Raw genomic sequence first — 20,427 nt, 5'->3', positions numbered from 1 at the left:
AACAAAGAGTCTCTTGTGTCCCCAACACACCCAATACAATGGTAAATTGTATAGGTGCACTAGTTCGGCGAAGAGATGGTGATACAAGTGCAATATGGATGGTAGATAAAGGTTTTTGTAATCTGAAATTATAAAAACAGCAAGGCAACTAATGGTAAAAGTGAGCGTAAACGGTATTGCAATGATAGGAAACAAGGCCTAGGGTTCATACTTTCACTAGTGCAAGTCCTCTCAACAATACTAACATAATTGGATCACATAACTATCCCTCAACATGCAACAAAGAGTCACTCCAAAGTCAGTAATAGCGGAGAACGAACGAAGAGATTATTGTAGGGTACGAAACCACCTCAAAGTTATTCTTTCCAATCAATCCGTTGGGCTATTCCTATAAGTGTCACAAACAGCCCTAGAGTTCGTACTAGAATAACACCTTAAGACACAAATCAACCAAAACCCTAATGTCACCTCAAGTATCCGTGGGTATGATTATACGATATGCGTCACACAATCTCAGATTCATCTATTCAACCAACACATAGGACCTCAAAGAGTGCCCCAAAGTTTCTACCGGAGAATCACGACGAAAACGTGTGCCAACCCCTATGCATAGGTTCATGGGCGGAACCCGCAAGTTGATCACCAAAACATACATCAAGTGAATCACGTGGTATCCCATTGTCACCACAGATACGCACGGCAAGACATACATCAAGTGTTCTCAAATCTTTAAAGACTCAATCCGATAAGATTACTTCAAAGGGGAAACTCAATTCATTACAAGAGAGTAGAGGGGGAGGAGAAACATAGGATCCAACTATAATAGCAAAGCTTGCGATGCATCAAGATCGTGCAAATCAAGAACACAAGAGAGAGAGAGATCAAACACATAGCTACTGGTACATACCCTCAGCCCCGAGGGAGAACTACTCCCTCCTCGTCATGGAGAGCACCGGGATGATGAAGATGACCACCGGTGAGGGTTCCCCCCTCCGGTGGGGTGCCGGAACAGGGTCCCGATTGACTTTCGGTGGCTACGGAGGCTTCTGGCGGCGGAACTCCCGATCTATTGTGCGTTCTGAAAGTTTTATGATACGTAGGTATATATGGGTACAAGGGGTACGTCGGTGGACCGAAGGGGGGCCACGAGGCAGGGGGTGGGCGCGCCCCTACCCTCGTGAGCACCTCCTTCATCTTCTGACGTAGGGTCCAAGTCTATCCGGTAGGTTTTCTTCCAAAAATAACTTCTCCAGTTGATTTCGTTCTGTTTTGACTCCGTTTGATATTCCTTTTCCTCGAAACACTGAAATAGGCATAAAACAGCAAATCTGGGCTGGGCCTCCGGTTAATAGGTTAGTCCCAAAAATAATATAAAAGTGGAAAATAAAGCCCAATATTGCCCAAAACAGTAGATAATATAGCATGGAGCAATCAAAAATTATAGATACGCTGGAGACGTATCATTGAATCGACCCGAATTGATGTTGTGCTATGAGATACATTCGTCACAAGTTAATGGTTAATAACACAAGAAGTTTATGTTTGCATAATTCCTTAGACCATGAGAGTATCGATTTTCTTCATGCTTGCTTCATGAACTTTGGGGTTTGTTAAACGTCATCCGTAAATGGGTGGCTATTACGGCGGCTTCCGGATTCATGGAAAAGTATGTTAAGTAACTTGATAGATCAAGATTGGGATTTTCTCCTCCGTCGATGGAGAGATATCTCTGGGCCCTCTCGGCGTTACGGTATCCATCATCGTCTGGCCATACACAGGGTGATTTGATCACGGGGATGCCGGAACACGGAACGAGAAAAGAGAACAATATCGATAACGAGGTAACTGGCATAGTGGACAAGGAGTTGATCCACAGGGATGCCACCATGTCTCACCTCGGGTATTTGTAACATATCGCGAAGCAACAGGAATAGCACACAACAACTGGAGGTTCACTCGAATAATCATTCGTGTGGGTATAGGGGTCAATATGGGTGTCCACGGATCCGATGTTCATCATTGATCGGAAGGGGTTCCGGGTCATGTCTATACTTCAACGAACCTATAGGGTCACACGCTTAAGGTTCATCTATCTGCTAAATACTAGACAGGGAGTCTGAGAGAAAGTTTTTGGAAAAAGTTTTTCGGAGACATCAGAAAAGTTCTGAAAAGAGAGGTCATTGGATGAGTTCTGGAGAAACCGAAAAAGTTTTTTCGGGGTATGCCATTAAGTTAAAATGGTTTCGGCACATGCCTGATAATTCTTGGAGGGTGCCAGAATCATTCTGGAAACTTTTTTTGGAATTTTCAGAAATAAAAACCGGAAATGTTTCGGAGCTGCCAGAACCGATTCAGATGCTTTTCGCAGATGAAAATCACTAAACTGGAAATGTTCCAGAACGCGTTGAAAATCATTATGGTGGGTACTGGAAATTTTCTAATCCCACATGAATATTTTCAGTTCGAACGGACGCCGAAAAATGTCGTCATGAATAGTGAAAGTGCTTTTTGGGATATTTTATGGAAAGCCATTATTTTGGGCTTTGTCCCAAGATCTTTTGGGATGACATGGATGGATAGGAAGGTGGTGGAGCCACCCCAAGGGGGCTGCCAATTTCGTTGGTGCCATTGGGGGGCCCCCATGAGGCTTCCTTCCACCATTTGGTGCTCCACTTGCCTCCCCATTTTGCCCTGATGTATGACGTAAAGCATGGGCACTTTGGGTATTTGTGGAGGCACACTACCCCTTGGTTTTCCTATAAATAGGAGGTGAGGGGCTGCCCAAACCATCATCCCTTCTCACATACAAGTGCCATGCATGATCTGGCTTCTCTCTCCCTCCCAGCGAAATAGTTTCGTAGAGCCGAAAGGCTGTCTGGGTTCCGGTGGGAACTAGTTCTGGACGGCGAAGCCCTGCCGGATAGATGACATCGTATGTGTGCAACCCCGTAGAGAGGTCGTAGTTTTGATCCTTTTGCCCGAGGGGATGTTTTGAGAGTGCCTCCCGAAGGGCTGTCCAAGTGACGGTCCGAGTTCTATGAATCCTCCCGAAGGGCTGTCTGAGTGACCATCCGAGTTTTGAGGGTCCTCCCGAAGGGCTGTCCGCGACACCGTCCGAGGGACTGTCCGACCGCCTCCCGGAGGGCTGTCCGTGGGGCGGATGAGGGTATACATCCTCGCGGTTGGGAGGTTGTAAATCCTAACTGCGGGGATCTGCACCGCCGTTCGTCATCGACTCTACTTCCGCTGCGCTACGAGTCGGTAATGAAAAAGATCAAACCATGTATGCAGTCTCCATAGTGGTCCTGGGCTGGTGCGTAGGTCGGATTTTTTTTGTTTTCTGCTGCGTTACCCTACAAATATCCACCAGACCAGCCGTGGCCATAGACCAACCTAGGCCAAAAGCCTAAGCTTGGGGGAGTACGTATTTCTCACCGACATTACATTCATGTTCACACATTCATTCCAGCTATCGGTGCTCATACTTTTTCATTGTACTATCCATGCTAGTTTAATTTCTTTTTAAGCCTTCTTCTTGTGTGTTTGAAAAACCTTAATAAAAACCAAAAAGTAATAATTAGTTGTAGCTTTTAGCTAGTTTACCTCCCATGCCTGTAGTAGTAGTAATTAAAAGGAAACCCAAAAAGATTTCTCGTTCTTCTTTTTCTTGTTGGGAACTTTCCCGTGTAAATAGTTTTGTTTCTTTTCTTTTCATTGGGGGTCGAGAGGAGAAGACCATGATGAAAATGTTGAGTGGCTCTCATATGCATTATTGTTGATCTAACCAAGAGCCCATATTACCTTGTTTTCTCCCTTGTATTGAATGCTTGCACTATTATTATTATTATCCAGCTTAGTCCAATGCACGTGCACTATTATTATTATCCACACCGTTCAGTTGTGCAAGTGAAAGGCAATAATGACGATATATGATGAACTGATAGAGATGAGAAAAGCTGGTATGAACTTGACCTATCTTGTTTTTGTAAATATGATTAGTTCATCGTTCCTGATTCAGCCTATTATGAATTAAACATGTTTGCAATGACAATTAGAGATTATAGTTGCTCATGCCATGCTTAATTAGCTAGGAGTTTATAATGGTTTACCTTGCGTGCCAACATGCTATTAAAATGGTTGTGATGTGGTATCATAGGGTGGTATCCTCCTTTGAATGATTCGAGTGGCTTGACATGGCACATGTTCACACATGTAGTTGAAACAAAATCAACATAGCCTCCACGATATTTATGTTCATGGTGAATTATATCCTACTCATGCTTGCACCCAGTGTTGATTAATTTTAATGCATGTTCATGACTGTTGTCACTCTCTAGTTGGTCGCTTCCTAGTCTGTTTCTAGCCTTCACATGTACTAAGCGGGAATACTGCTTGTCCATCCACTTCCATAAACCCCAAAAGTTATTCCATATGATTCCACCATACCTTCCTATATGCGGTATCTACTTGCCGTTCCAAGTAAATTTGTATGTGCCAAACTCTAAACCTTCAAATGAAATTCTACTTTGTATGCTCGAATAGCTCATGTATCAACAAGGGTTGTCTATATCTTCCATGCTAGGTGTGTTATTCTCACGAGGAGTTGACTCCGCTCCTCATTCACGAGAAAATGGCTGGTAACCGGGATGCCTAGTCCCATGCTTAAATTAAAATAATTGCAAACAAAACTCCCCCAGGATTGTTGTTAGTTGGAGGCACCCGTTGTTTCAGACAAGGCATGGATAGATGTTTGTTGGTGGTAGGGGAATTATAAACTTTATCATTCTGCTTGGGAACCGCCTATAATGTGTGTAGCATGGAAGATATCGAGATCTCTCGGTTGTTATGTTGACAATGAAAGTATACCACTCGAAATATTATTTATCTCTATTTCAAAATCGAGCTCTAGCACCTCTACAAATCTCTGCTTCCTTCTGCGAAGGGCCTATCTATTTACTTTTATGTCGAGTCATCATCCTCTTATTAAAAGGCACCATTTGGAGAGCACCGTTGTCATTTGCATGCATTACTATTAGTTTACATTGAGTATGACTGTGACTGGATCTCTTTTACCATGAATTACAATGTTTAGTCAGTCCTTGATCTTCAGAGGTGCTCTGCATTTATGTTTTGCGGTCTCAGAAAGGGCTAGCGAGATACCATCTTGTTATATCATATTATGATTGTTTTGAGAAAGTGTAATCATTTGAGATTTATTATAATTGCTTGCTAGTTGATTATGCCATTGATATGAGTAAACATGAGACCTAAATGTTATTGTGAATATGGTTAGTTCATAATCTTTGTTGAAAACTTGAATGATGGCTTTACATATTTACAACGAGAAGAGCAAACAGAGTTTGTAACAGTTTTTCTTTATCATTTTCAGTTTGTCAACTGAATTGCTTGAGGACAAGCAAAGGTTTAAGCTTGGGGGAGTTGATACATCTCCATCGTATCTACTTTTCCAAACATTTTTGACCATGTTTTGGACTCTAACTTGCATGATTTGAATGGAACTAACCCGAAATTACGTTGTTTTTAGCAGAATTGTCATGGTGTTATTTTTGTGCAGAAATAAAAGTGCTCGAAATGACCTGAAACTTCACGGATAATATTTTTGGAATTTATAAAAAATACTGGCAAAAGAATCAACACCAGGGGGGCCACACCCTGTCCACGAGGGTGGGGGCGTGCCCCCCTGTCTCGTGGCCCCCATGAGGCTCCACCGACCTCAACTCCGACTCTATATATTCACGTTCGGGGAGAAAAAAATTAGAGAGAAGGATTCATCACGTTTTATGATACGGAGCCGCCGCCAACCCCTAATCTCTCTCGGGAGGGCTGATCTGGAGTCCGTTCAGGGCTTCGGAGAGGGGAATCCATTGCCATCGTCATCATCAACCTTCCTCCATCACCAATTCCATGATGCTCACCGCCGTGCGTGAGTAATTCCATCGTAGGCTTGCTGGAAGGCGATGGGTTGGATGAGATTTATCATGTAATCGAGGTAGTTATGTTAGGGTTTGATCCCTAGTATCCATTATGTTCTCAGATTGATGTTGCTATGACTTTGCTATGCTTAATGCTTGTCACTAGGGTCCAAGTACCATGATTTCAGATCTGAACCTATTATGTTTCCATGAATATATGTGAGTTCTTGATCCTATCTTGCAAATCAATAGTCACCTACTATGTGTTATGACCCGGTAACCCCGAAGTGACAATAATCGGGACCACTCACGGTGATGACTATAGTTTGAGGAGTTCATGTATTCACTAAGTGTTAATGCTTTGTTCCGGTACTCTATTAAAAGGAGGCCTTAATATCCCTTAGTTTCCAATAGGATAAAAGATGTCATGCAAGTTCTTTTCCATAAGCACGTATGACTATATTCGGAATACATGCCTACATTACATTGATGAACTGGAGCTAGTTCTGTGTCACCCTATGTTACAACTGTTGCATGAGGAATCGCATCCGACGTAATTATCCATCACTGATCCAATGCCTACGAGCTTTTCACATATTGCTCTTTGCTTAGTTATGTTTCTGTTGCCACTGTTACAATCACTACAAAACCAATACTGTTACTTTTGCCACCGTTACCGTTACTTCCATATTACTTTGCTACTAAATACTTTGCTGCAGATATTAAGTCTTTCAGGTGCGGTTGAATTGACAACTCAACTGCTAATACTTGAGAATATTCTTTGACTCCCCTTGCGTCGAATCAATAAATTTGGGTTGAATACTCCACCCTCGAAAACAGTTGTGATCCCCTATACTTGTGGGTTATCAACTGTCACAATAAGCGTAAACTGGTCAGCGATCCGATGATTGTGTTAAACTATGGGCCATTCATAACATTGTCCGAACTGTTAATGGCTAGACTTCGGTCGGTGCTGAACACTAACCGTGGGCTCGTAGATAGCTTCCCCAGTTTAAAGCTCCTATGACTAAGTGAAAGTTATAAAGCCCGCATACCCGATTGCCTTGTTTCCGCTAACACGACCGCCTCCGGGCACCGAGACGTCGGCTAAGGGTTGTCTTGTTACTGCGGAACACCCTGCTTAGTATCTACAAAGGGGTGGAAGCCGACAATGGGCCACTTTCAACTGATAAACAGTCGCAACGGAGTCAAAATAAACATATCATCGGCATTTGAATTTAATATACGAGGGTCGCCTTCCGTAATCATCGTTATAATGCCAAAAATATGCATCAATTTGACTTCAGATTTTGGCCAAGCTAGGTTGCCTGGCTCCTGTGCTTACCCCTACGTTTCCGATTGTTCAGTTAGGCGGTAAAGGGAGCACCTCTGTTATTGTTACTACCGGGTCATCCGAGTTAGTACCTCAGACTGGGTGAAGCCGAAAGCTAGCAATCTTAAAGGATATAATTGGTCGGCAATGACGGAAGTGAAAATTTTGGTCCATTCGGACCATAGAGTTCGGGAACTTTCCCCAAACTAAATCCCTAGTATTTTCCTCCCGCATTGATCGGAGATGAGGTTTCATGATCATGGTCAGCATGAGAACCCAAAGAAAGAAACCGATAGCGGAACTATTTTCTTTGGAAGATATTTCTTCATATAGCATATCTCTCCGCATACCTTTGTTTATAAAACCGTATGGCCGGATTGCCTCGTTTGCCACAAATCTTTGCCCTCATAAAGGCTTTACAAAGTGGGACAAACACTCCCTGGCTACCGACTGAGGAGGTTGAAGCCGATGGTCGGTCAACAAAGTTTTGTAGAATGCGGATCCGAGCATTAATGATGTAAAGTACTTGGGTACATAGAATCATTACACATAAATTGTGAGCAAAAATCAATTTTTCCGCAACCAATCTTTTAAAGAGTCAATGGCACAGTCTCTTTGAGACAACCGAACAACTGACATAACGCTCTCATAGTTCCCTATTGGCATTGATTTCGTTATCTCTAACTCCTTTATGAGATCTTCAATCTCTTTCATAGAAGTTTGTGTTAAACACAAATTTTTTTTCCTGTCAAATGGATATCGATCCTTAATTCGGCTACCCTGCCCACATTAAGGCTCGAGGACTACTGGGCTTCGCGCTTATTATTTACAAATTTTAAAGGGGCACATCGATCCCCTAATCTGGTGTTGCCACCCGACCAGTGTCCCGGGGGCTACTGCATTGCCTATTCAATGCAGAAAATTCAAAGTGCTTAGTGTTCGGCTTGACCGAACTATGGGCAAACGTGTCTTTGGACAACAATAGGTACCATCTGGACCTATCCGGCATCAAGCTAATATATTACGGAAACTTCTCAAGACCCTCTCTCAAGGGCCCGTTCATTGATCACTATTTCCTCTAATATATTACACCGCGTTTCTATTCCTAAGTATGTTGCCGAGCTGGGAATTGATCCTCAGGATGATTTTACGAATCGACCTGAGTCTCAGGGGCTACTAGGGTCAGCGGTTTGATTTTATCCTTCAGGTGCATACCGGATATTAGGCCAACGCGCACCTTGAGGGCTACTGACTATATATCTCGGTAGAGAATACATTGCACAAATTGGAATAAAATCCGCAAACAATCAGTCCACGGCCGAGGTAGTGCACCACCTCGGATGTAGTCCGGCATAAAGCTCGGATACAAATGGTTGGCTCCATAAAGGGCATTTTCGACATTAAAGCTCGGTTAAACTCCTTCGAATTTTTTCGACCAAGGTGATCTATGACACCTTGGATATCGTCCGGCGTTGGAGCTCAGATACATTCCGCATTGAAGCTCGGATATAGTCCGGCGTTGGAGCTCGGCTACAAAAAGACACCTCAGATATAGTCCAGCGATGGAGCTCGGATATTTTCAGGCGTTGGAGCTCGGACGCGAGAGGATACCACCGCAAGGACAACACTTAAACCTGAGATGGGCGTAAAAATAACAAGGCATTGATAAAGGCCGATAACTTAAAGGGGCTCCTCGGATACCCGACGTGTAAACTCTTCGGATTTACTTCGGCGAGCCTCAAGATCAAAGATAAGGAGATTTGTTGAACCAATTTTCAAGACCGACGACTGAAGATGAAGAACAGTTCAGAAGAATCGAGGAGCATCCCCAACTTGAAGACCAGTTCAAGGGGCTACTGACGGTGTCTTGGACTAGGGGGTGCTAACCACGTCGGCTCCCGACCAGCTGGATCGGGCCGAGGACCCCCATGGCGGTTCACTCATGAGCCACTTCGGGCAGCCCATGCCGCACATGAGGAAAATTCCACAAGGCTTGGTGATTAAGACAAGGACTCCTCTCCACCAACGTATTCGAATAGGACTCTTGTTATCCTAGGCCTCTGGTACATTATAGAAGCCAGGGCCAGCCTAGTCGATAGATTATGACATTATTCATCATACCCTCAGGTTTTAGACCACAACATATGATCTCGAGATAGATCAACTATGTACCTGATACACCATCAATATAAACAAGAGCAGGATGTAGGGTTTTACCTCCATCAAGAGGGCCTGAACTTGGGTAAAACATCGTCTCCTTCGTTCCTGTTACCATTGACCCGAGAATCCACAGCTCGGGACCCCCTACCCCAAAATCTGCCGGTTTTGACGCCGACACTTATCACACCCGGTCATCACGTGGTGTCTCGGCACGACGAACTGTCGCAACGGTGCATACTCAGGGAGAACACTTATACCTTGAAATTTAATGAGGGGTCATCTTATAATGCTACCGTCGTACTAAGAAAAATAAGATGCATAAAAAATAAACATCACATGCAATCAAAATATGTGACATGATATGGCCATCATCATCCTGTGCCTTTGATCTCCATCTCCAAAGCACCGTCATGATCTTCATCGTCACCGGCTTGACACCTTGATCTTCATCGTAGCGTCGTTGTCGTCTCACCAACTATTGCTTCTACGACTACCGCTAACGCATAGTGATAAAGTAAAGCAATTACATGGCGCTTGCATTTCATACAATAAAGCGACAACTATAAGACTCCTGCCAGTTGCCGATAACTTTTACAAAACATGATCATCTCATACAATAACGTATAGAGAGAATTCCTTATTTAACATTGTCTTAAATTTTCTTTTCCTATTTGACACTGAAAATATTTTTCTTCTTTATTTAACACCTCATCTAAATTTTATGCCCTATATAACACTTCCATCTATTTTAGGCCTTAACGACGTTAAATGTCACCTGAAAAGACCTTTTTACCTCTCGTGTGGCATGTGACCAAAATTTAATAGATGCTAATATTCAAAAACAAAAAAGACAAGTCCACATCTCGCCCGACCATGCAGCCATGCCGGGGGCTATGTACAACTGACTAGCATGCAGCTGCAACACATACGCACACGCGACACTTTCTCTGTACACGTCATCCACCATCCATCACAAAACCACTGTAACTCATGCCAAACACAATCGCCATCAATCGATCTGCATCGTGACGTGTACGTGTGTGTGGCTGGCTAGTCCAAGCGAGCTTCACATGTTATATAGTTCGGCTAGTAGAATCGATCAAGCTTCCTACATGAGCATCGTTTCTACGTCCAGCCCGGCGTACTAAGTTACCAAGCAAGTTTTTGTCTTTCTTCACATGTTGCTGTCACCAATAGCACCAGCCAGGAACCTCATCGAAGTACTTCGTAAGATAGCATGGGCGTACTGGAACCTTAGCCAACATACATGAGGGTAAAAGTGTCTTTTTACATGCAAGTTAGCAGCGCTAGACGGAAAAATGGACGAAAATGTTATAAAGGGCATACAATTTAAAATCGATGTTATTTAGGGAAGAAAAAAGTTTTCAGTGTCAAATAGGGAAACAAAATTTAACACAGTGTTAAATAAGGAATTCTTTCTAACGTATATCACATCATGTCTTGACCATATCACATCACAATATGCCCAGCAAAAACAAGTTAGACGTTCTCTACTTTATTGTTGCAAGTTTTATGTGGCTGCTACAGGCTTCTAGTAAGAACCGTTCTTACCAACGCATCAAAACCACAATGATTTTTTCATCAAGTGTGCTATTTTAACCTTCAACAAGGACCGGTCGTAGTCAAATTCGATTCAACTAAAATTAGAGAAACAGACACCCGCCAGCCACCTTTATGCAGAATAAGTTGCATGTCTGTCGGTGGAACCGGTCTCATGAACACGGTCATGTAAGGTTGGTCCGGACCGCTACATCCAACAATACCGCCGAATCAAAATAAGACATTGGTGGTAAGCAGTATGACTATGATCGCCCACTACTCTTTGTGTTCTACTCGTGCATATCATCTATGCATAGACCTGGCTCGGATGCCACTGTTGGGGAACGTAGCATGTAATTTCAAAAAAACTTCCTACGATCACGCAATATCTATCTAGGAGATGCATAACAACGAGAGGGGGAGAGTGTGTCCATGTACCCTCATAGACCGAAAGCGGAAACATTAGCTTAATGTGGTTGATGTAGTCGAACGTTCTCGCGATCCAACCGATCAAGCACCGAGCATACGACACCTCCGAGTTCTGCACACGTTCAGCTCAATGACGTCCCCCGAACTCATGATCCGGCAAAGTGTCGAGGGAGAGTTTCTTCAGCACAATGGTGATGGTGATGTGATCCGCGCAGGGCTTCGCCTAAGCACTACGACAATATGACCAGAGGAGTAAACTGTGGAGGGGGGGGGGGCACCGCACATGGCTAAGAGAATAATTGATGCGCTTTGGGATGCCCCCTGCCCCCGTATATAAAGGAGGAGGGGAGGAGGCCAGCCCTAGGGGCGCTCCCAAGTGGGGGGAAACCAACTAGTACTCCTAGTCCTAGTCGGCCCCCTCTTTCCTTTCTTTCGAAGGGGGAAAGGGGAAGGAGAGGGAGAGGGAGAAGGAAAGGGGGGCCACGCCCCCTTCCCCTTTTCCAATTTGGACATCCCATGGGGGGGCACCCCTTGTGGGCTCCCCTCTCTCTCCCCTATGGCCCATCTTGGCCCATGACTTTCCTGGGGTTCCGGTAACCTCCTGGTACTTCGAAAAATACATGAAACACTCCGGAACCATTCCGGTGTCCGGATACTATCGTCCAATATAAAAATATTTACCTCTCGACCATTTCGAGACTCCTCGTCATGTCCACGATCTCATCCGGGACTGCGAACAATCTTCGGTCACCAAAACACACAACTCATAATACAAATCGTCATCGAACGTTAAGCGTGCGGACCCTACGGGTTCAAGAACTATGTAGACATGACCGAGACACATCTCCGGTGAATAACCAAGAACGAAACCTGGATGCTCATATTGGTTCCATATATTCTATGAAGATCTTTATCGGTCAAACCGCAGTGACAACTATATGTTATTCCCTTTGTCATCGGTATGTTACTTGCCCGAGATTCGATCGTCGGTATCTTCGTACCTAGTTCAATCCCATTATCGGCAAGTCCCTTTACTCGTTTCGTAATGCATCATCCCGCAACTAACTCATTAGTCACATTGCTCGCAAGGCTTATCGTGATGTGCATTACCGAGAGGGCCCAGAGATACCTCTCTGATACTCGGAGCGACAACCCAACAAACACCTTCGGAGACACCTCTAGAGCATCTTTATAATCACGCAATTACGTTGTGACGTTTGATAGCACACAAAGTGTTCCTCTGGTATTCAGGAGTTGCATAATCTCATAGTCAAAGGAATATGTATAAGTCATGAAGAAAGCAATAGCAATAAAACTTAATGATCATTATGCCAAGCTAACGGATGGGTCTTGCCCATCACATCATTCTCCTAATGATGTGATCCCGTTCATCAAATGACAACACATGTCTATGCTCAGGAAACTTAACCATCTTTGATTAATGATCTAGTCAAGTAGAGGCATATAAGGTACACTTTGTTTTGTCCATGTATTCACACATGTATCAAGTTTCCAGTTAATACAATTCTAGCATGAATAATAATCATTTATCATGATATAAGGAAATATAAATAACAACTTTATTATTGCCTCTAGGGCATATTTCCTTCACAAGAACTCTAACTTGGAAGTACTATGATGCTCAACTACTGTCTAAGTTTTGGCTCTTGGTTTTCTCTTGGTGGATTTTAAACTCAAATCTCTCGGAGAGGGGATGCTTAATCAATCTTCTAAGAAATCTTAAGTGGACGAGCAAACGAACAATGTTGGAGCGGGGTGGCTATTTATAGCTGCAGAAATGACCAAAATGGACATGCAGGACAACCAATGGTCGAACGACACGAGTCCAACGGTCGAAAATTTGAGCACAATGGTAACATTCCTTGTGGAGTAGGAAATGCTAATTCCTTAGTCCGAAAGATATCTCCTACAACACCGAAGAACTACGTCTTATGCTAATAGGTAATCATTCAGAGCATAAAGAGATTTCTCTAAGTCTTGCATAGGTTTGGGTTAAGCATCGCAGCGGATCTAAGCTTCAAGAACCTATACCACTCTTAATAGTACGGAGGTCCTATGACTCAAGAAAGAGAAGAAGAACCACGAAAAGACTGCTACATCTTCGCATTGCCTTCGACCTTCTCAGGTGTAGTCAATTTTTTCCGGAGGAACACCAGACCAATTGCTTCACGTCAGCAATAATAAATTTCAAGGGCTCAACTTCTTCACACCAATGTTCTTGTCTACTTGGCTTCAATAGATATGACACAATCATTTCTGGATCACAAATATCCTTCGGTGAAGTTCATCGAACTTGACACCAAAGGTAGCATTCTCTTCGAATCTGCATGGACTATTTATCTCTATGTGCACTAGCAAACAAATCAGTCCAAGCTTGTTTCTTTCAACAATCTCCAAAACACAAGAAGGCAAATATTGCACCAACAACTTACATATAGTTCATGAACATCTCCTGAGGTACTTCGGTAAAGGAAAACGGCAACCGAGTCTCGGAGATCACTAAAGTCCCTCTCTCTATCTCTCTCTCCGTCCCCCCCTCTCTCTCATGGATGCAACCACACCTCATAGGTCAGGCCTTACCGCAAAACCATGTAAGTCAAGCAACACCAATGCCAGACCTTGGTCTGCGTCGCTTCCACCCCACTGTGTCACTAGGTCTCCTCCGCCCACCTGCTCTCGCCGCAACCCTTGACTTGGATGCCTCCCATGATGCAAAGCTAACAATGACCCTAGCACATTACACATATTTACATGGTCTCAACACTATAAGGGCATTTCAGAATTTTCTTCGACTCAAATCCACCCCATAACCATGTTGTCAAACAACCAATCTTCATCACAACCTCTTCCTCGACACACCAATTTTCCTATCACAGTCGACCTAGAACAACTTACGCCGACAATTGCATCCCCAAAAAACAATGGAGCCACTAGGTGTATCGTAACCTTCCCAACGATCGGGAGTAGGGCGTTCCGACGTAACAAGTGTAGAGCGCTCCCGTTGGTGGAACTTTTACAAAGAACTTCGGTTTATAGTCTAGGAGGTTGATTTCTACATGCTTCTTTTGTTTATCCTTTGGTTTTCTCTAGTTTTTTCTATTTCTGTATGCATCAAGATGACATTTTCCACATGCACTTTCGACTGATTTGGGTTACAATGTATTTCGTGCTTGCAACACACTCTATTCGAAGTACAAACGTACAAATCAATAAATATGAGAACTACATACTAACATGCAGTAGACATAATATTATGACAAGTACAACCGTCAATTTCGGATTTTGATCCTCAAGCATATCATCACTAGACTTTTTAAGAATAATCTTATAGAACCTTCGGAAAACTCCATCCAAAGCTTCACAATAGTAGAATAAAGGACTATCTTCTAAGTAATTTCCCTCCCAACACAATATTCAAGACCATTTTGAACGAAGTTGTCGTGCCAACATAGAAGTTCCTAAGCAACACAATAGTAGAATAAATAAATTGTCATTGATCATGATGTCCTATTGATGATCGAGGCTTCTCCCAAAGTTTCTTCATCTCTTTTTCTTAGAATGTCACATGAAATCCCTTTTTTTATTCAAACTAAGAACGAAAGCAACAAAGATAAGGAAAAATGAGCAAGAAAATAACAAGTAAAGAAAAGCAACATCTGAAAAAGGCCGATCCAAAATTTGTAGTTAGGTATCTATAAACATTTGATCTATATGGCGAAATTAGATATCCACTTCCCAAACCAAGTGACCTACACTCGCTTTCTACACACATGCATCATACTGATTGTCAGTTTTCCCACACTTAAAATTAAAAGTTTCGATATGCTTCCCGATATAATTACAAGTTTATATATTGTCCAATAATGTTGAGTACTTCCCAATTTGTAATGTGCCATGTGTTCCTTAACTTTGGACTAAATTACACGGATGCAATTCATGTCATTTTTGTTTGAAAAAAACACTCAATGTATGTATATGTCATATTATTGTGATAAACGACTCAAAAGTATGGACATGTCATATTTACTGTGAGTAACAAACCCAAAATTACCAATATGGTGTCTCACATTTCAGGAAATTTAAATTACAATGCATTTTCACAAGAAAAATATGATCCTGTTGAAGAATGAATCTTTGGCGTAAGATATTTTTCCCATTTAGGTGATGTGTTGGTATAGAGGTCAAAACATAGAGATGAGCTGCGCATAAATCATAATAACAATATACTATTACATGAACGAGCTATAGAGGACCAAGAAAAGTCATAAAAATGAAGCAATGTGAACATGAATCGACAAGAGATATCATTACATGGAAGATTATTGATTTCAGTTCATAAATAAACTACGAATTCCATGATATTGACTTCAAGACAAATATAAGATGAAGAAATTGAGAAACAGTATAATGGGGCGAGCTACGGCTCTCCACAGTGATTTAACGCTCAAACCGTTCGATCGGTCTTTCAACGCTCCGGATCGTCCTGTCATCCCACCTCACCCTGACGGCCGTTTCTACTACTCCAACTCGTGCGTCCCGGCCGGACAACGTTAAGGGGCTGCTGCTCCGGACAGCGACTCGGGCGCTCTCTCATTCACCGATGTATCCATCTCGGAAAAAAGAGCGCGCGTGGGCTGGAGGTGCAGCTCGCCTCCGATTTGGGTGAACCCTAGCTCAACTTCTCGTACAGGTGACGGTGGTGGTGGCAGGAGCTTTCCCTCACCGCCGCATGCCCTACCAAAATCCTACTGTATATATATCCGATTACCACGTCCGCTCCATCATCTGTCCGCCCATCGTCCATCATCCGCCCACGTACCAGGTACCATCGACCGACCCAGCTGCAGGCAGCAGCTGGCTTGCCGGTAGCCTCCTTGGCTATTAGGTTGCTCGCTGCAGGAGATGCAGCGTTGAAGGAGAGACAGTGTGCCGCCATCGCCGCAGCCGTATAGCTTTCCGCCCGGATCCCAATCTTCTCAGCGTGCTGACTACGGGAGACAAACACATGTGGTGGAATTGGAAACCCCTTTTCCTTCTGCTTCCTCTCAGTTATTCAAGCGTACGTGCATGTTTTTTCTGAAGTGGTGGTTGCTACACCATGATCCATGAGGACGGTGCAGGTTACAGTATCTCTTTTGTTTTGTGAAGGTAACTTGTTTACTAATTTTCACCGATCAGATAGGTAACTTGTTCGGCCTTGCCTCACTTTCTATGACACAGGGGGTGGGGGTGGGGTTAAGATTGAACCCTTTATCTTAATCCTAAATTCCTGATATAGTGTCGCTAGTTTGATTCTTTGCAGCGAGTCATGCACCCCCCCCCCCCCCCCCCCCCCCTCTCTCTCATTTATTAGTAAAGCACCTGCTAATGGCACTAAAGTACTGATATTATGTTATTGACAAAAATGTGTGCATAGTTTGTTCTACATCATCTTCCTGTGGTGACTTCCTATGGTACCTGCTCCCTGTGTAGATCACTATTCTCCTGCAGGTATGCAAGCAATAGAATGTAAGTAGGATGACCTTAAATTCTTTTATCTCAAGGATGGATTGGGCATGTGAGAGTATAACGTTTCGTGTAGCCTCTTAGTTAAACAAAGTGTATTCTAGCAAAAGCAAACAGTCTTTTTCTATGGTTCTGAACTTGAAGCACTATAATTTGAATTGTTCAAATTACTCAGATATTTCTATTATTATTATTTTAGAATGGACGAGCGCGGCAACGCGCGCCTTTATGGTCTAGTTGATCATATAACCAACTCCCCCCCCCCTTCCTCCCCACTCCCTAGGTGTTGTAAATGGAACATATGAAGAGAGTACACCATAGTTTTGAATATGTTGTCGGGTGGTAAAAGATTTTTGTAAATTAATAGAGAAATTACACAACTGATGAAAATTAGTGCCTCAGTGATTATAGGGCTCAAGGTCTAACTCATTAGGAATTAGATTTGGATACTGAGATTGATTGTGTAAAATGCAGCTCTTTTCTTTTCGGTAGCAAAGAGTTGCTTTCCAATAGCTTCTAATATCTATATTAGTATACAGTAATTTTTTTATAACATCATGAGATTATTAGAAATATAGAACATATTTCAAATATTTTCCGTGCATTTACCGTCACGCAATGTTACTTAGTTAAGTACTTAACTACTCCGCATGTGGAAATACGTAGAGCACCTTGACATATAGTTGAGAGCAACCGCCCTCCCACGAGGAGGCTGAAGATTGACCGCCTATATCCTTAGAGCATCTCTAACAACAGACCAACCATTTGCTGACAAAAAACATGTTTTATGGGTGGAGAGAGAAGCTCTTTGGTCACTAGAAAATTTTGCGCTTCTCCAATATATAGACCAAAAACTGTGAGCAAAAATTTGAAAATCACATGAAACATGATGATTCGGCGGCGGGGAGGCGGCTAGAGTATCCGCCGCCGGGGATGAGCTCAGTTGGGATGGCAACAATGAAAGCGAAAGCCAACTGTGGGAGAAGTTAAGGGACTACTGCTGGAGCTCGAGAACAACAACACGGTGCTCGGGACCGGCAGCAAGAGCTCGTGGACGATGAAGTGGTGCCCAGGCACGACAACGGGGTGGGGCAGATGGCGAAGGCGGATCTGACGATGTTGAGCGCAATGGGATGGCCGGAATTAGGCCAGATTGGGCGGCGACGACGCGAGCACGAAAACGTTCATGGGGGTTGCGGCAATGGCACATGAGTAGTCGCAGGAGTGACACCGGTGGAAGCCGGTGAACAGAAATTGCCGGTGCGGAGGTGGGGTGAGAAAGCGGTGAAAGTTGACCCCCCCCCCCCCCCGGTACACACACACTCGGTTTTGTTTTTTGTCAGCTGGTAGTGATGGCCCAAATTTTGGTCTAGGATAGCAATTTTTTGGTCATGATAAAAAGAAGTATGGTCGCCATGCAAGTATTGGTGTGCTGTTGGAGCAGTTTTTTGTCCCAATTTTTTTTATTGTCATGACTATATCTTGTGGTCTGCCGTTGAAGATGCTTAAAGAAGCACTCCAACACACAGGTGCTTTTCACCCTTCCTCTACTGGGCTAATTGCATTGCTCAGTGCGTTCCATCTAATGCACACTGCTGCTTATGTTGCCCTCTCTTTAAAACTTGGCTACGGTTCGTCACCACAAAAAACTGGGATAGGGTTGGAAGCAATAAAACAGGGATACGATTAATACCATCTATAAGTATATAGAAGATCAAACCATTAAAAATATGTCATATGTCGAATAAAGTTAACCATCATAAATATATATTGACCACAATTATATTGGGCAACTCACGTGATCATACCGAAGCACAAAGATAAAGAGATGGATTGCTACATGAGTATTAAGTACATCGGCTAAAATGATCTATCTTAGCTATGTCGGTGGGTAGTCGTCTTCTGAGTTTGTGGAAAGGAGACAACCCACCCCCACAGCGGCTGCTCCGGCGACGGCGGTAACGACGAACAGCCAGAAAAGAAGAGGGTAACGATGCGCCACTTGGTTGTTAAGCACAACAACTCGGATCTGCACGGCGCTGGCGCCGACGGAGAAAGTGACGGTGAGCAGCGCGACCACCTCCACGGCGGCAAAGACGACGATGACGTTGTCGCCCGGCGAGTACTCAGCCAGGGGCTTGACGACGGCTTCGATCCAGAGGGACCGGCCGAATGCGAGGTAGGCCACAGCAAATGCGAAGCGAATGTGAACGTCCATGGGGGCAAGTAGACGATTGGCAGCAAAAACTAAGCAACAGTGTAGTGTAGTGGTGATCGCCGAGGAAAGGTCAGTGGCATATATAGCGGCCAGTGAGGTCGTTCTTCATTTCGTCGGATTAGAAAAGGACAAACGCAGTACGTAGACGTCCTAGGCAGCCTAGGATCTCAGGCAATAGAAATTAAGCTCGGTGATTCTTAGTACAGTATAGCGCCTGGGTTTTCCCGGCGTCGGAGAACACGATCACATCACCGGTGGACTCGGCAGCTAGTCTCTGCCTCTCCCTCATAGCAGAAAACGGATTGTCGTCCGTTCCGACGCATCCAAATGTCCCCCTCTTGGTAGCACACACGGCGCGTCCAGAAATGGCCGAGCTAATTGCACCATTGCTTCACAGCCAAGGCAGACGCAACTCAGTGTGTCAAACAGTCCATGAACATTTTTATTTTCTTCTCAATAAAATCAGCGAAAGTAGTTGCCATACAACGTTGAAAAATTGCGACTGCATTACACAATCCAAATGACATTCGTCAATAGGCACATATACGATACATGCATTTCAATATCGTCTTTTTTGAAGCTTTGAGACAGACACTTAATTTTAGAAAATTACGAGTATCCACTAATATAACAAAAGTGAGAGTGCTTAGCAAGCTTCTTCAACATTTGATCAATAAAAGATGAATAATAATAATAATAATTTTAGGTTTCTTTATTTAGTTTCCTGCAAACAATGCATATTCAATATCCAACGAATAGTTCTAGTAGGGATTAGTTCATTATTTTAATTGGGCACAACTATAAATCCTTCATTTTCAGGAATACAATAAATTTGACAAATCCACTTACTATCAGAGATAGGAAAAATAGTATGAGTGTCATCTAATCGTATTATCTCTTTTTCTTACCACATCCTCAATTATTTCAGTTTATCTTCATTGGTTCAATTACTGGCTTGACTCATCTGTCCATAAATATTTTATGTGTATATATGGACGGGCTTATACGAGATGAAAGATTTCCACATCTTTCTTTATCCTCTTGCAAGGCGACTAAGGAAAGCCTTCCTCCTCTCAATCTCCACCAGCAAGCCCATCGATTTACTTCCCTCTGACAACCGCTTCGGTTGCCAGTGTCAGTGAGGGGTATTGTCTTGCCTCGGCTCTGTGTAGTAGCTAGATAGGTTAGGGTTTTAGTTCTTGTTGGGGTGGAGCTCGTGCAAATGTCAGCATTTCTTCATCAAGTTAGAATTTCGGGCCTCGATCCTC

The 20,427-nt window shown here is 43.4% G+C and overlaps 1 pseudogene; it reads right to left on the bottom strand.

The window, feature by feature from the left end:
• The window catches only part of LOC125532754, a 26,919-nt pseudogene extending 10,547 nt beyond the window's left edge, over window positions 1-16,372 (bottom strand).
• Window positions 16,373-20,427: the final 4,055 nt, after the last annotated feature.

The sequence above is a fragment of the Triticum urartu genome, chromosome 1 (genome assembly GCF_003073215.2).
Source record: "Triticum urartu cultivar G1812 chromosome 1, Tu2.1, whole genome shotgun sequence".
Classification (NCBI taxonomy): Eukaryota; Viridiplantae; Streptophyta; class Magnoliopsida; order Poales; family Poaceae; genus Triticum; species Triticum urartu.
Note: the sequence above shows the minus strand (reverse complement) of the source record. Positions and strands in the feature narration are given on the sequence as shown.